The 16,586-nt window shown below is 36.4% G+C and overlaps 1 long non-coding RNA gene across 1 annotated transcript; it reads right to left on the bottom strand.

The window, feature by feature from the left end:
• Positions 1 to 12,216: 12,216 nt before the first annotated feature.
• Positions 12,217 to 15,825, bottom strand: LOC308704605. The gene is made up of 4 exons (XR_014031821.1): positions 14,767 to 15,825; positions 14,610 to 14,666; positions 14,251 to 14,339; positions 12,217 to 13,329 (listed from the first exon to the last, which is right to left on the bottom strand). It is a non-coding gene; the product is annotated as an uncharacterized lncRNA (long non-coding RNA).
• Between the last annotated feature and the right edge of the window lie 761 nt (positions 15,826 to 16,586).

The following is a 16,586-nucleotide window of genomic DNA, read 5'->3' as shown; positions in this document are numbered from 1 at the left end:
TGAAGAACAATAATAATAATAATAATAATAATCCTAACGAAAACAATAGGGCCTTCGCCCTTTCAGGGCTTGGGCCCTAATAAACAGAGCAATTCCAAGAGGGTCCTCACACCATCGGTGCTCGGGCCCTAAATATAGCTGCGAGCAGCGATTACGGGCCCAAGCCGGTGGCACCGCAACCCCGGTGCCTTTAGTTACCTAAAGGCACCGGGGTGGCGGTACTGCCGGCTTTGGCCCTCCATCGCTGCTCGCAGCTATATTTATATATATATATATATATATATATATATATATATATATATATATATATATACATACATACATACACACACATACATATATATGTATATATATATATATATATATATATATATATATTATTGTTCAAAAGTTTGGGGTCAGTAAGATTTTTAATGTTTTTAAGAGAAGTCTCTTCTGCTCACCAAGGCTGCATTTATTGATTAAAAATACAAACAAAAACAGTAATATTGTGAAATATTATTCCAATTTAAAACAGCGGTTTTCAATTTTTAAATATTTTACATAGTAATTCATTTCTGTGATCAAAGTTGAGTTTTCAGCATCATTACTCCCGTCTTCAGTGTCACATGATCCTTCAGAAATCATACTAATACGATGATTGATGCTCAATAAATATTCATTATTATTTTCAATGTTGAAAACAGTTGTGTACAGATTTTTTTTTTTTTTCAAAATGCTTTGATGAATGTAAAGTTCAAAAGAACAGCATATATTTCAAATATATATATTTTTAACATTATAAATGTCTTTACTGTAACTGTTGATCAGTTTAACTCATCCTTCATAAATAAAAGTACTGATTTATTTTATTTATTTCCCCAAAAAATAAAATTTCAATTATTACTAACCCAAAACTTTTGAGCGGTAGTGTTTAACGTTACAAAAGCTTTAGATTTCAGATAAATGCTGTTCTTTTGAACTTTCTATTCATCAAAGACTGTACACAACTGTTTTCGACATTTAAAATAATAATGAATGTTTCTTGAGTATCAATCATCATATTAGAATAATTTCTGAAGGATCATGTGACAGTGACGACTGGAGTAATGATGCTGAAAACTCAGCTTTGATCACAGGAATAAATAACAGTTTAAAATATATTAAAATAGAAAGCAGCTGTTTTAAATTGGAATAATATTTTACAATATTACTGTTTTTGTTTGTATTTTTAATCAAATAAATGCAGCCTTGGTGAGCAGAAGAAACTTCTCTGTTATGTGCGCGCCACAGACTGCACGCACGTCCGCTTAGAGTTCCGCCTTTTGCCTTCCGTCAATATTACGTTATTAGAAAAATATTTTTTTAGAGAATCGATTTTTTGACATTTGTGAATCGATTCAGAATCGTCCACGTCCGCATCGCGATGCATCTAAGAATAAATTTTTTCTCCCACCCCTAGATTTCATACAACAGGTTAATAAACAGTTACAATTAAGTCACTTACATTTTAGATGCAATGTTGACTGTTTTTGTTCTGTTTCAGCAGCGAAAATAGTTAAACAAAGATAACGGCAGAACCATCACGCATCACGTGTTTTCTCATAACTGAACGATTCAGCATTTTTAACGAATCGGTTGACTCAAAGATTGAATGATCAATCCATAAACATCTGTCTTAATCATGATCAACTCATTCGAACAAATCGTTTGAACGAATGAATCAATGACTCGCTTATTAAGATGGATGCCTGGCGACACCTAATGTCGGTTTAGTGTTGTTTAAAAGCATCATTCTTTCCCACATGTGTGTGATTTGTGTGTGCAACATTATCATTATTTTTCTTACACTATTATATTAGCGATTTAAAAGCACCCACTCGTGTCACACGTCGATTAACCGGTGGGAAAATATCCTCAGACACATACCTAATAAATGTATATTTAAATACAATATTGGCCTACCTGGTAAAAAGTTTTATATACTATTTTGATGTCCTTTTGGACACAAGAGGGCAGTATAGCCCTATGTTTGCTTTTTTGTTGAACCAAATAGCACTAAATAGCCTGTTTTAACTTTTTCATTCTTCTTGAATTGCAAAAACAGAATAAAATGGGTTTAGTTGTGATATTTGTATACTTTTATATAGAAATAAATGGTATATAATTACATTTTTAGAAGATTTTTAGTGTTTCCTTTTTGGACATTATTTAATCCCTCGCCATAGCAAAACCGTTTGAGATATTTATTATCCATTCACAATTTAGCATATTTAATGTAGTTTCATCATGTTGAAAAAGTTTGGTACGAATAAAATAAATAGTTTAAGAGGAGTGGCTAAAAATTCAGAGGCTGATTTTGCAAAAAAATTCACATTCAGACCAAAATATCTGACTTCCTGATGGCCAGAGCTATTGAATGTAAATTAGAAAGTTGTCCGGCTTGATGAGAACAATATACAAACTATTTTTTCTTTACTGTAGTTAAAACTAACCCCCCCACTTTTGTCAAAAGCATGTTGAAAGTGACACACTTCCTGCTGCCAGTTGGTGGCGCTATAACTTTGACTCACAATAGCTACATCCATCTGATCGGCCTCTTACCACGAACACACTGCTGAAGTTTCATCAAGATCAGTTAATGTATGCAGAAGTTATTCCACTTCCGTGTTTCTCTTTTCTCGCCATAAATTCGATTCCTCGCCACAGCCAAACCGTTCGAGATATCAAAAATCCGTCCGCAATTTAGCATCCTCAAAGTCTTGACTACATGCACACCGAGTTTGAAGGGGACACGGTGAATTTTCTAGGAGGAGTATTTCACATTCCACAGCAAGCGTTTTCCAAACAACCCATAATAGCCGACTTCCTGTTGGGCTGGCGTAAAACTTGACGGGGGTAAAGTTGTTCGGCCCGATGAGATCTATATGTGTACCGAGTTTCATATTAATTCATGCGAGCGTGTTTGATATATGGATCAAGTTTTAGAACCCCGTTCAAGGGGGCGCTGTTGAGCCCCCAAGCCACGCCCGGGTACCAGCTTCAGCCCGGCCCTGATGGCCGTGGGTTCTGACCTGTCTGCAAAGTTTCAAGAGTTTTTGAGCACGTTAAGGACCCCAAAAGCCCCTGAAACCTTGATTAACAATATAAAAGCAATAGTCAAATCCCCCCCTCCCCTCACACACACACAGACACAGAGAGAGGGAGAGAAAATTCTTCAGAAAATCCACATTCAAACCAAAATATCTCTCTTCCTGTTGGTCGGAGATGGTTCATGTAAATTAGAAAGTTGTCCGTCTTGATGAGAACAATACACATACCAAGTTTTGTGATTCTAGAAAAAACTAAGCCCCCATTTTTGACTAAAGGTGGCGCTACTGAGCCATTCCACCACGCCCGTTTCTGAAACTTTGCACATGTCTACTGGATAATAAATGTGATGTGTCTGTTGAGTTTCATGCAATTTCAAGTATGTTAAGAGTCTCAAAAGCATCAAAAAAATAATATTAAAGTTTGATGCGTTGCTACGGCAACAGTATCTAAGATATCAATAATTCTTTCACAGGTTTACATCTGCCGTGTGTCTACATTGTACACATAAAGTTTGAAGCAAATCTGGTAAAAATAAGACAGTGATTTCAAAGCATTTTAATAGTGATGTACTTCCTGCTGCCTGTTGGTGGCGCTATAACTTTGACTCACAATAGTCACATCTGTGCGATCGGCCTCTTACAACGAACACACTGCTGAAGTTTCATCAAGATCAGTTAATGTATGCAGAAGTTATAACACACTTCCTGTTTCATTTTTTCGCCATAAATTCGTTTCCTCGCCACGGCCAAACCGTTCGAGATATCAAAAATCCGTCCGCAATTTAGCATCCTCAATGTCTTGACTTCATGCACACCGAGTTTGGAGGCGAATCGATGAATTCCCTAGGAGGAGTACATTAAATTCCACAGCATGCGTTTCCAAACAACCCTAAATAGCCGACTTCCTGTTGGTTTGGCGTAAAACTTAGAGCACGAAAGTTGTTCGGCCCGATGAGATCTATATGTGCACCAAGTTTCATATTATTACATGCAAGCGTGTTTGATTTATGGACACGTGTTTGGATCCCGTTCCAGGGGGCGCTGTCGAGCCCCCCTGCCACGCCCGGGTACCAGCTTCAGTCCGGCCCTGATGGCCGCGGGTTCTGACCTGAGTGCAAAATTTCAAGAGTTTTCGAGCATGTTAAGGGCCCCAAAAGTGGCCGAAAGGTTGACAAAATAATAATAATAATAATAATAATAATAATAATAATAATAATCCTACCGAAAACAATAGGGCCTTCGCCCTTTCAGGGCTTGGGCCCTAATAATAATAATAATAATAATAAACAGAGCAATTCCAAGAGGGTCCTCACACCATCGGTGCTCGGGCCCTAATAAACAGAGCAATTCCAAGAGGGTCCTCACACCATCGGTGCTCGGGCCCTAATAATAATAAACAGAGCAATTCCAAGAGGGTCCTCACACCATCGGTGCTCGGGCCCTAATAAACAGAGCAATTCCAAGAGGGTCCTCACACCATCGGTGCTCGGGCCCTAATAATAATAAACAGAGCAATTCCAAGAGGGTCCTCACACCATCGGTGCTCGGGCCCTAATAATAATAATCCTACCGAAAACAATAGGGCCTTCGCCCTTTCAGGGCTTGGGCCCTAATAATCCTACCGAAAACAATAGGGCCTTCGCCCCTTCAGGGCTTGGGCCCTAATAATAATAATCCTACCGGAAACAATAGGGCCTTCGCCCTTTCAGGGCTTGGGCCCTAATAATAATCCTACCGAAAACAATAGGGCCTTCGCCCTTTCAGGGCTTGGGCCCTAATAATAATAATAATAATAATAATAATAATCCTACCGGAAACAATAGGGCCTTCGCCCCTTTCAGGGCTTGGGCCCTAAAAATAATCCTTACGAAAACAATAGGGCCTTTGCCCTTTCAGGGCTTGGGCCCTAATAATAAATAATCCTACCGGAAACAATAGGGCCTTCGCCCTTTCAGGGCTTGGGCCCTAATAATAATCCTAACGAAAACAATAGGGCCTTCGCCCCTTCAGGGCTTGGGCCCTAATAATAATCCTACCGAAAACAATAGGGCCTTCGCCCTTTCAGGGCTTGGGCCCTAATAATCCTACCGGAAACAATAGGGCCTTCGCCCTTTCAGGGCTTGGGCCCTAATAAATAATCCTACCGAAAACAATAGGGCCTTCGCCCTTTCAGGGCTTGGGCCCTAATCAGAGATGTATAGTAACGAAGTAGAACTACTTCACTACTGTACTTAAGTACTAAAAGGCTGTATCTGTACTTTTCTTGAGTATTATTTTTTTCTCCTACTTCCACTTTTACTTAAGTACATATTTTCGGCGAGTGTAATACTTTTACTCCGATACTTTTTTTATGTGCTGCATCGTTACTCGTTACAATTATAAAAATGTTACGAATCATTCCAAACCCACATTATCACTGCCAGAGCGGTAGATGGCTCTGTCACCAGGTTTGATGAAGCTAGCCCAGCGAATCAAACGATCAAGAAGACCGCGCGTGCTCCCGTTCTGCCTTTCGCTCTGCTGCCTGCCTCCAGTGAGAACACTTGAGCTTTGTTTATTTGTTTCGAGATGGAAGAACCAGAACTTCGAGTGATCGTGGCGGTGGCGGTGAGGGTGAGGGTGAGGAAGGAGACCACTCCTGGCCCTACTAGTCCATGTTTTCATTTGTCGGAGTGAAAGACAATTCAAATAGATTGAAGTGCGTAACTGTTAGCTGTCATGAGGACGCCGATGCACTGAATCGTTCCTTGTTTAAATAGTTTAAAGTTAGGCTACTATTATAAGTACTGTTATTACCTTGACAAACTATACATCATTAAAATGATATAAGACTCAAGTTTCAGTATTTGAGCACTATTTTATTCTGAGAAACTTATAGGGACAGTTATGTCTTAATTTATGTCAGTTATATATCAGGAAAAAATAGTCGATACCTTTAATATGAATTATGAGTGTCAGCCGCACCCATTCAGAAAAAAAAAAAAAAAACTCATGTGCGGTCGTCATGAAAGCGCTTGACCAAACAACGTCCCTCAGGGCTTTTAGCTCAAAAATGTGCAGATTTTGATAGATTGATAGATTTCATAGGTTTACGTTAGATTTATATAGAGAGGAATAATATTTATTTAAATTATTATAACCAAAATGGGCCGATGTAATCATTATGAGCGCTGGATACTCTGATGTAGCCTACTGTGTTTTCAGTCCATACTGGCAGCCAGAGGGCGCCCTATGCACATTAGACCATATATGGAACACATGAAGAAGAGCCATTCCAGGAACTCCCTGACATAAACAAAGCTTCCAGAGATCGCTGTTACATGCTGGTAAATACACAATAAGCTGTAGAGAAAAAAGGCACAAGCAGGGAAGAGAAGAGAGGGATGCTTTAGAGGGGGAAGGGACATATTTGATTGTTTTTGTTTACAAAGAGTTAAGCTCAGTGTGTTAAGGTGTTCTTGAACATTCATGTCCTTGTACTGCTGCTTCAGCCAAATTAATTGTGTGTCCTAAACATTTGAAATAATATAAACAATATGATGTTCAAACTTTTGACTCTTTTCTTTAATAACTTCATAACACAATACTTGTACTTTTACTTTCAGTACTTGAGTAGTACATTTTTAAATAAACTACTTGCAATACTTAAGTACAAAAAATGTTGAATACTTTAGTACTTCTAATTAAGTATTTTGCTTAAAGAGCACTTCAACTTCTACTCAAGTCACTTTTTTGATAGAGCACTTGTACTTTTACTCAAGTCTGGGTCTCTAGTACTTTATACATCTCTGGCCCTAATAATAATAATAATAAATATAGCTGCGAGCAGCGATTACAGGCCCAAGCCGGTGGCACCGCAACCCCAGGCACCGGGGTGGCGGTACCGCCGGAACATATATATATATATATATATATATATATATATATATATATATATATATATATATATATATATATATATATATATATATATATATATATATATATATGTATTTATATATGTGTATATATATGAAGAGTTCAGATGCAAAAGCCTCTAAGTGCCATCTGAAATTTGCTTCCAGAATGATCATTTTTATCAAGCTTGTATATTTATGTTCAATAATTTCACTTAAATGGCAATGCAAATTACCTATTAATTGTCATTTAAGTGAAATTACTTAACTTAAATATACAAGCTTGATAAAAATGATTTTGTTTCAGATATGGTGCATAAAAACTGAATGCTGCTTCTCCATGTTTTGTTTTGACTTTTTTTTTTTAAATTTTGACTTATAAATTTGATATAAAAGTAGCTGGCTACTGTCCCAGCTGACCTGAGAGGTCTGCTCTGGATGGTTCATAATGCATCAGAAGATTAGAAATTTGCTTTGGCCTTAAAATGTTAATTAATTTAATAACCAGCTGTAGTATTTTGATATGAATTCTTTGACAGACAGATAGCCAGTGTAAAAACCTCACAACTGGAGTAATGTAATCCACTTTATTTGATTTAAAGACACTGTTTATTGCAAATTATCCAGCAATCAGTCAACAAAGTACAGCAATTGAATATACAGAACACTTGTCACTGACTACCATTAAATGACTTGTTACCAACATTCTTCAAAATATATATTTTTTGTGTGTGTTCAACAGAAGAAAGCCATACAGGTTTGGAACCAAGTGAAAGTGAGTAATGCTTACATGATTTTTTTCAAGTGAACTACCCCTATAAGTATCTTTTTATGTTCATTAGAGTCAAATAAGTGATAAAGAATGATTTATAGGGATAGTTCACTTTGAAATTAAATTTTGGCATATTTTAGCTTACCTTAAGGGAATCCAAGATGTAGGTGTCTTTGTTTCTGAAGTAGTTTCAATTTTGATATTTTTAAGTCAAACTGTTCTTGTCTGTCAGTCAGTCATATAATGCAGGTCTATATGGTCACTACCTGAAAGAGCACGATTGTTGTCACGATTTGTTATGATTTCTCTTACATTATGAGCGCGCTTTTTGACGTGCCTACATTTGTAATTAAAAAATTTTGGTCAGCAGTAAAAATTGTCTAACGAACAGTTCTGTTTGTTTAAAAATCCGTACTGAAATCGAACCGAAAGCCTCGTACAGAATGGCTCAATACGTGTATCGTTACACCCCTAAAATATATGTATGTGTGTATATATATATATATGTATAGAAAATCCTAAACCGCTGGTCATAATACAGGTCGTCGTGAAATATTCACCAGAGAATGTCTAATATGGCTCTGTATTCACCTATTTTTCTATCATGCCCGAGCGATGCTGTGATACCGATAGCCTGCTAAGCTTGTGTATGCTTTTAATGAAGCTCCGGTGTAGCGTGATGGGAAGTGAATAAGGTAACTTAGCTGTAAATGTCACCGAACTCAATGTCAGGAAGTTTTTCTGCACATTTAATGTCTGTAAAAAGAACTTGTGGTGCTTCATAAGGATCTATGATTACTAATTCCTTTATCTTCCTCTTGTATATTTCTTTTTGTGATGACATATGACGTGAAGAGTTAGCTGACGGCCGCTGTGCTAATAATAGATAATGGTCAGTGTTCGTCGCTGAAGTGCGTGAGAACAAATGAATAACATCAGTGTGAACCACGAACATTTATTTATTTTAATAAAAAATTTAAATTTTAATCATTCTGTGTCATTTTCAATGTCAATCTTTTCATTATTTACATGTTTATGCCCAAAATGCTATAATATTCAAAGTAGTTGACTGTCATTCTCCTCTATCCTGTGTACATTAACGTTATTGATTAAATAGCCTAACGTTAGCCTATTTAACATCGTTACTAGGCACGATCGCGAGCATTCATTCAACTATTTTAAAAGACTGGAATAAACACCAGCACACACAAGCAATCTTTATAGTCAATTTAATTAAAAAATGTAAACCCAACAGGTAAGAAATGTCAGAAAGAGAAGAAAAAAAAAACTGTTAATGGGAAGACGAGCATATGACTGCTGCAGCTTAGTGGATAAATATATTTAGCCTATTTATTATTCAGAATGCACAGTTGGAAAGAAAATATATTTATAGGAACATTACAGCAGGCTCAAGATAATTAATACAGTGACCATTATATACTATTATATTATTTTAATCAATTCGCAGTCATAAAACATGTGATAATCCGCATTCTCATGTATGTAGGTGCGCTGAAGTATTCCGTCAAAATGGCTGACACGCGGCTAGAGGTCACGTGACTGGGAGATCCCTATATATATATATAGGCTATATAATTAGTGCATCACCATTATGCAGGCAAAAATTTTCAATTATTGTTATTAATTTATTAATAATATTGATATAAATTATTGTCTATATTGATATAAATTATATAGTCTCAATCTATATTCCATTAACTCTATATTGGCCAGCTCTAGTGTGCATCCTAGCAAAAGTGAATGACTGTAATTAGTTCAAAATGATTGTCATCAATGCTTTTCTTGAGCAATAATTTTTTTCTTTTTCTTATTTGGCAGACGCAGTGATGACCAACTTTCGTTCGGCGACTGAATGGGCAATAAAAAATGCAATTTCTGGTCATTTTAAATAAGCACCAGGGAGAGCAGGGGGTGGTGGTTATGGATATAAAGCTAACAATTAATTCTTAAAAATTTTAGTATCTTAAAGGGATACTTCACCTCTGGGAAGATGAATGTGTATTTAAAAAAGGGCATTTAAGTAAAAGAAATGTGAAGAAATTTTTGAATTTGGAGCTTTGTAGCCTGAGAAAAGCCAGAAAATGTATTTTTGGCTTATGTGGATAAAAGACAACAACTCCCAGAATGCACTTGCTTCTGCCTTAGGAGGCCACGCCTACCGGTAAGGGAGCGCAGTTGAAAAACAAAAAGGCTAGCCTACGTGATGAGTTTGCCAGGGATTTAGAGGTCGCCCAAAATGTCCGGGATTCGGCTTTTGCGTTCTACAGTCGCCATCCATTCATTATGTTTACTGTGGCGAGCAGGACGAGGCTGACGGCCGCGGGAGAACGGCGCGAGGCCGGTGGCGTCATTACTGAGACGCGCCGGGTCTCGCATCGCTCACGGAGGAGCAGGAATTTTCTTAGCAATGGTAAAACCCACATCAACCGATCACTTGTTTAGCGTTCATGTAAACATTAAGTTACATTCAGATTCACCAATCGGAATGAATTCAGTTAGATTGAAACAAGAGGTGTGCATTTAAACAATGAATGGCGACCGCAGAACGCAAAAGCCGAATCCCGGACATTTTGAACGATCTCGCCCGCCGGACAAGTCCGGGAAAAGGAGGATGTAATCCCTACTTACTCAGCTTTCTCCTACTATTTAGCTTTCTTCACAGAACAAGAGCCTGCTAGCTTAGCTTCCAAAGAAAGACGGCTGACACTGTGTACATTCTGTGAGTGAGATCCCTCCCTCTATGGGCGGGCTGAAAACATGCGGAACAACGCCTTCTACTGGCAGTAGTCTTTAGCCTCTGGCCAGAAAATCCTCCGATGACGCAAAATGACGATTTTTGCGTCATCGGAGAATTTTTTCCAGACAAAAAATACATAAATCTCTTGTCTCAGGGGGGATATGAGGGTGGAAAGCATGGCAATTCGAAAATACTACAGGTTTTCTACTAATACAAAGCTTAATGCTAAATCCTGAAGTATCCCTTTAAGTTGTTTTACATATTTTCCAATATTTTATTTGTTCATTTTTATGTTTGAATGTTGTCTAAGTTGTTAATATAATTGTTCTAAATAAATCCCTTTATAATCAATTAGTTTGGATGGATTTTCATTTATGAGAACCTGTTATATTTGAGTGAAAAGAATCCTTATGCCTCATTTTGTTGTCTTTTACATGTATATGTAGTGTAATTGATGACTAGTCTATTCTTGGGCTATGGTTAGACGTCTATTAGATTTTCACTGACAGCCCAAAATCAGCCTTGTTTTAGCCTAGACCCATATTGCCTGTCTATTAGACGTATTTTTTAATAATAAAAAATAGTAATGATAATATTCATAGTTTCATGCTTACCACCTTAAATTTAGATATGGGCACACAGTTGCAATAACACGTGCAGGTAACGTTAACTTGTTGGAGAAAAATAGTACTCTGCAATGGTAATGTTAAAATGTCACGGTTTCTACACATTATAACAACTAACTAATTTAAACAATGAAACATAACAAAAATAACACGCATACTTACAAGATCGAAGTAGAAATTTGAAGGTTTTCAGAGTGTTGCTCACCCGTTGCTCTCTGACAGCAGCCTCGTGTAAAATAAAATTGAAAATGGAGGAAATATGTATCGCGAGATCTGGCTAAAGTGATCTAGTCGCGCAATGCCAGTAGTCCCAGTAGTCATGTCTCAGTAGTGTTTCGATTGTGCCGTCTAGCGGTTGAGAAATGCCATTGCATTTGATTTAATTTGAAATGATAGACAGTCATATCGTAGATTGTGTATATGTTAGCCTATGTTTATGTGTGACAGCAAACATTAAGCTGTGTGAGCGAAAACATTTTTAAGACTAATATTCGTATACTAGCTCGCTGGTCTGAATCAGGGCTATAGCCAAGCCGTACGTAGACCAGATTGCTTTGATTTCGCCAGGTGGGCTAAAGCAGACTGCATATAGCCCGTCCAATTCTGAGCTAAATCGTGACTACAGATCGACCATGTCGTGAAATGACACATTGAACCTTGTAGATATTATTACCAGTGCGAACGTGATGAAATATCAACCATTTCATGCACTTCCTGGCAAAAAAAAACTACAATTAATCAGTTTTGACTAAAAGTGGGCTGCTAACACAAATACGTGACTGTTACGTAACTGCAACGTAATCTGGTGACCAAACTTTCGTCGTGGCGACGTAATTAGTTACGTTGTGGCAACCGGAAAAGTGAAATCCCCAGATACGTTGCTACAACGTAACTTTGTAACGTTGTCAGCAAGTAACGGCGACGTCGTGGCAACGTTGTGGATCGACAGACGTGTGTTTGGTAACCAGTTGGTCATTTTAGTTTTTAATAATATGGGCGGACATGCAGTGGTCTAATTTAACTTGTCCTCATTGGCCCAAAACTATTTTAGAGACTTTTTCAACAACATATAAACGATACAGACTCAAAATTTGGTTAATTCAGTTAATTTACTATAGAACAAAGCACAAACAGCAAAAACAGTTTGCAAACAGGTTATACATTTAAATGAACAAGATTTTCCCCAAAAGCTTGAACATCAAACTACTCCTACACATCTTCATTTTGGTGGCCCTAATAACAAAGCAAGAATAAGAAAAGATAAATGCAAGAAAAAAGAAAAGTTGAATGTTTTCCCATTTAACATTTAAGAATACAAAGCAATTAGCACTGAAAGATAGAATCTGTAAGCAGACAGTTTTGTTTAAAAATCACTTGTATATTTTTCTTGTCACAAAGTTATGTTGTGGCAAGTGCATTATTTCCTTTTAAAATGATTTTATAACTTAATGACATGTATCACTATATTCTATAAAACCTTAGTTTGAAATCTTTTTTTTTTTTGTACATTTAATACATATTTTGTTCTTCTTCTTCTGAAGTCGTGATTACAATGTCCTTTTTTTTTAACTAGGAAACTAGGCCTATTTATGATTATTCCTGAAGGCAGCATTAAACTCCTTAAATGTCAGGTGATGGTGCAACTGTCCGAACAAACAAACAGATTAAGAAAACAATTTAAAATGGTGTCTTAATAATAACAAAATAAAAACTATGCCATCATTTTAGGTTTGAAGCCTTTCATATAATTGTTTTTTATAAATATCAGTAGTTTTAAAGCTGTTGAGATAATTAAGAAACTTTTGTCCGGCCATTTGTATATTCTCAAATGTTATTATGAATTTTCCAGGTAATAACAGTAAACATGATAATGCATCATCCAGAGGAGCCTAACTGATCTCTTTGGCAGAGTGAAAAAGTTTGTAGAGCTCTCTCAAATACTGATAAAAACCTGCTAATTTCAAGTATGGGTAGGTTGGTGGTACACTTTCCATGACAGGTGGTACAACTACAATACATAATAGTTTTGTTGTACCACCTGACATAAAAACTTAAATTAGTTTAAACACTTTAAAATATCATTTAACATCTGAAAATTGTTTAAACACATTGTCTTCAAGAGTGTTGATGTCATTAGAAGTCTTTCCAAGCGAGGCTGGATCCAAATTGGAGCTGCTGTAACCTCTAGTAAAATATGCTGAGCATCCTGAGATAGAAACAAGGAGACAACAGGAGAAAGATTAGCATTGCTGCTGTTCATATTATTTCAGGCAAAAGATGGTCATGTGCACTTTTTACTATTTCATCACATATAGTGCAAGATTATGAGATTTGTTAATTGAATGCTTGGCTAAACAGATGTGTCTTTAATCTAGATTTAAATTAGGATAGTGTTTCTGGGCCCCAAACATTATCAGGAAGGTTATTCTAGAGTTATTCCCTTACATTCTATTGAATTAATAGGAAATCATCTGATTTTCAAAAGAAAACATGGCCTAACGAGTCAACATTTTAATATTTGAATACTATACATTCTTACAATACAAACGTCCTAAACATTTCTGAGTATTATCAATGTTGAAAACAGTTGTGCTGATTAATCTTTTTGCGTAAACCAATGTAAAAGTTTAATCCATTTTCTTTTTTCTCTCTCCAGGATTCATTGTTAAATAGATCCAACATATACACTACTGTTCAAAAGTTTGGGTTCAATAGAGGAAAAATAAAAAAAAAATCATATTTTATTCAACAAGGATGCATTAAATTGACCAGAAGAGAGAGAGTAAAGATTTCTGTTTCAAATAAATTATGCTTTTTTTTTTTCTTTCATTCATCAAATAACCCTGAAAAACACAAAAATATGAAGCAGCACTGCTGTTTTCAACACTGATAATAATCATAAATGTTTCATCTATGTTTTACTTATTCACTTATTCATATTGCTCATACAGTGTCACTTAAGTTTGGATGTCAAAACTTTCTTAAAATAAATTAAACAAATAAATGTAAATGTAAATATGAGAATTTAAAAAATAAGAACAGAACAGATGCATGGTGATATACAGTAGGTGACAAAATATTGTGAGAAAATGGATATGAAGTTATTTAATGAGCTTCCTCACTTCACCTGTTTCCAACTTCTCTGGCAGCAGCTTTCTTCAGAAATATTGAAGTCGTGGAGATTCCCTCTGTTGTAGAAGGATTATTTTGTTGCTGCTGAAATCACAGAACTAGTTTTATCAATTTGTGTTAACCATTGAGCTAGTTTCAGCCAATTTCCACACTCCATGTAACGTTAAGTGACGTCATCGAGTACGTTTATGTTAAATGCGTTTATGTTAAATAAATTAGCTCACTTCCAAACTAACTTACTTTTTACAAAACTATCAAAACCTCTCATCTACCCATAAGATGTGATTAAAATCCTAAATTTTCATATCAAAAGCTCTAGCTATGAAGTTAGCATAACGTTAGCTTTATAGTTACCTCTTCTGAAAACGGTTGAGATGCTAACGGACTTTTTCCTAAGACACTAAACCATTTCTATAAAGCAAATATTCAACAGAAGCGTGTCAATTACAAGTACGAGAAGTGTCAAGAACTTTATGTGTATTATCTGTGTGATTTTAGAGACTAAACTCACCTGAAAGCAGTGAAAACAACAGCGAGAGACGGAGTTCAGCTGCTTTGTCAGTTGCAGTCAGTGGGTCAGTCGGTGACGCGCCGTTTCCATGGCAACTCATCTCCGCTCCAGTGTTTGAGGGCGACTCAAAGGTTCACGCGCACGCCCAAAACGTCAAAGTCGCGCAACATTTACAAACATAAACATCTAGATTAGAATATAACCTTACTTGAATAAAATGAACGTATTTCAAACGTACAGTACGGAATACTAAACAAACAATTGAAACAAATAAAATATTTCATAGAAATGCAGTCTGATAAGATGGTAATGAAATTACGGGCCCGTGACGTTGCAGTTCCGTTGCCAGTAAGTCATGAAATTACCAAGTTATTACGAATAGAGTACGTATCTGGAACGTAGTTGGTTATCTTATAACCTTAGGAGGATACTGACGACGTTGTGGGTTGGTAATATGATGGTAATGAAATTACGGTCCCGTTACGTTGCAGTTCTGTTGCCAGTCATGAAATTACCAAGTTATTACGAATAGAGTACGTATCTGGAACGTAGTTGGTTATCTTATAACGTTAGGAGGACGTACTGACGACGTTGTGGTTTGGTAATATGATGGTAATGAAATTCCGAGCATACGACGTTGTAGTTACGTTGTCAGTTGGTAAATCATGAAATTACCAAAAAGTACGAATAAATTACGTAACTGCGACGTCGTGTGTTATAGCCGGGTCTGAATACGAGCTAAATCGTGGCTACGCACAGCCTACACATAACATATAAAATAAAGCAAACTAAACAACTTGTAATCACAGTTGACTTGCTTACATGATGGAATATCATACATCTCACATGTTATTTTGGAAAAAAATACATTTATCCAGATTAAATGTTATTTGGGCTAAAAGTGGGTTACACATAGCCGGACTATATCGGGTCTATATTTAACCCAGACGTTGAAATGACGGCTATTGCTTGCTGGGAGAGCTAGAGATCATTTTTGACTGAGTAAGGTTAGGTTTCACACACAAGTAGGTCTACATAACTAATGAGAACTACAAGCTGCATAAAAAAATATTTCATCTACTTTACTAACATAATAAGTATATTACACTGGAGAAAAATGCAAAGGAAAATAAAAAGTATACAACTTTATAGATTTGTTTTGAAAGAGTTTTGTTTTGACACAGAAGGGGTAACAGTAGCCTAGATGGTGGAAGCTGAGAGTTTTTAGCAGATATAGTGCCATAGAAAGAGGAGCTGGAAGGCAGGTGAAGTTCTGCACACCCTTCAAACTCAGTGATTAGCTTCTGTTGGTAGCAGTGCTTGCCTTCTCTTTGATATAAACACAAGTCAAAAGGTCAAACCCTTGTTGCCTGTTGTCACCACAGAAAGAGTCGGTGCACAGAAGGGGGTAGAGTGACCTCTGCTGGTTGAGCTTCCACATAGCAAGAAGGGCTATAAATATGTTACAAAACTAAAATGTGAATTAAATAATAGAAACTTATAAATAAATAGGCTACCTGCTATCCTAAGCTACATATAAAATGAGTTCACTTGTCTGAATCTGAAGTTACAGGTCACCAATGGTCTTACAAATGTTTAATTCTCCCTAACAGCCAGAGTTATTATTTTATTATTTTAAATTTTTATTTCAGTTAACTAAAGTGTTTTTTTCACACCCAGTGCTACTTTAGTTGTATTAAAAATTTTTATATTAGTTCAGTTTTAGTCTACAATCACCTCGCTAACTATAGTTACTTTTATTTTGAAAGTGTTACCGGTTACTTTCGCTTCCAAAAAAGGAATAGACCACGTGACTTCCG

Source organism: Scardinius erythrophthalmus (assembly GCF_964197995.2).
Source record: "Scardinius erythrophthalmus genome assembly, chromosome: 16".
Taxonomy (NCBI): Eukaryota; Metazoa; Chordata; class Actinopteri; order Cypriniformes; family Leuciscidae; genus Scardinius; species Scardinius erythrophthalmus.
Note: the sequence above shows the minus strand (reverse complement) of the source record. Positions and strands in the feature narration are given on the sequence as shown.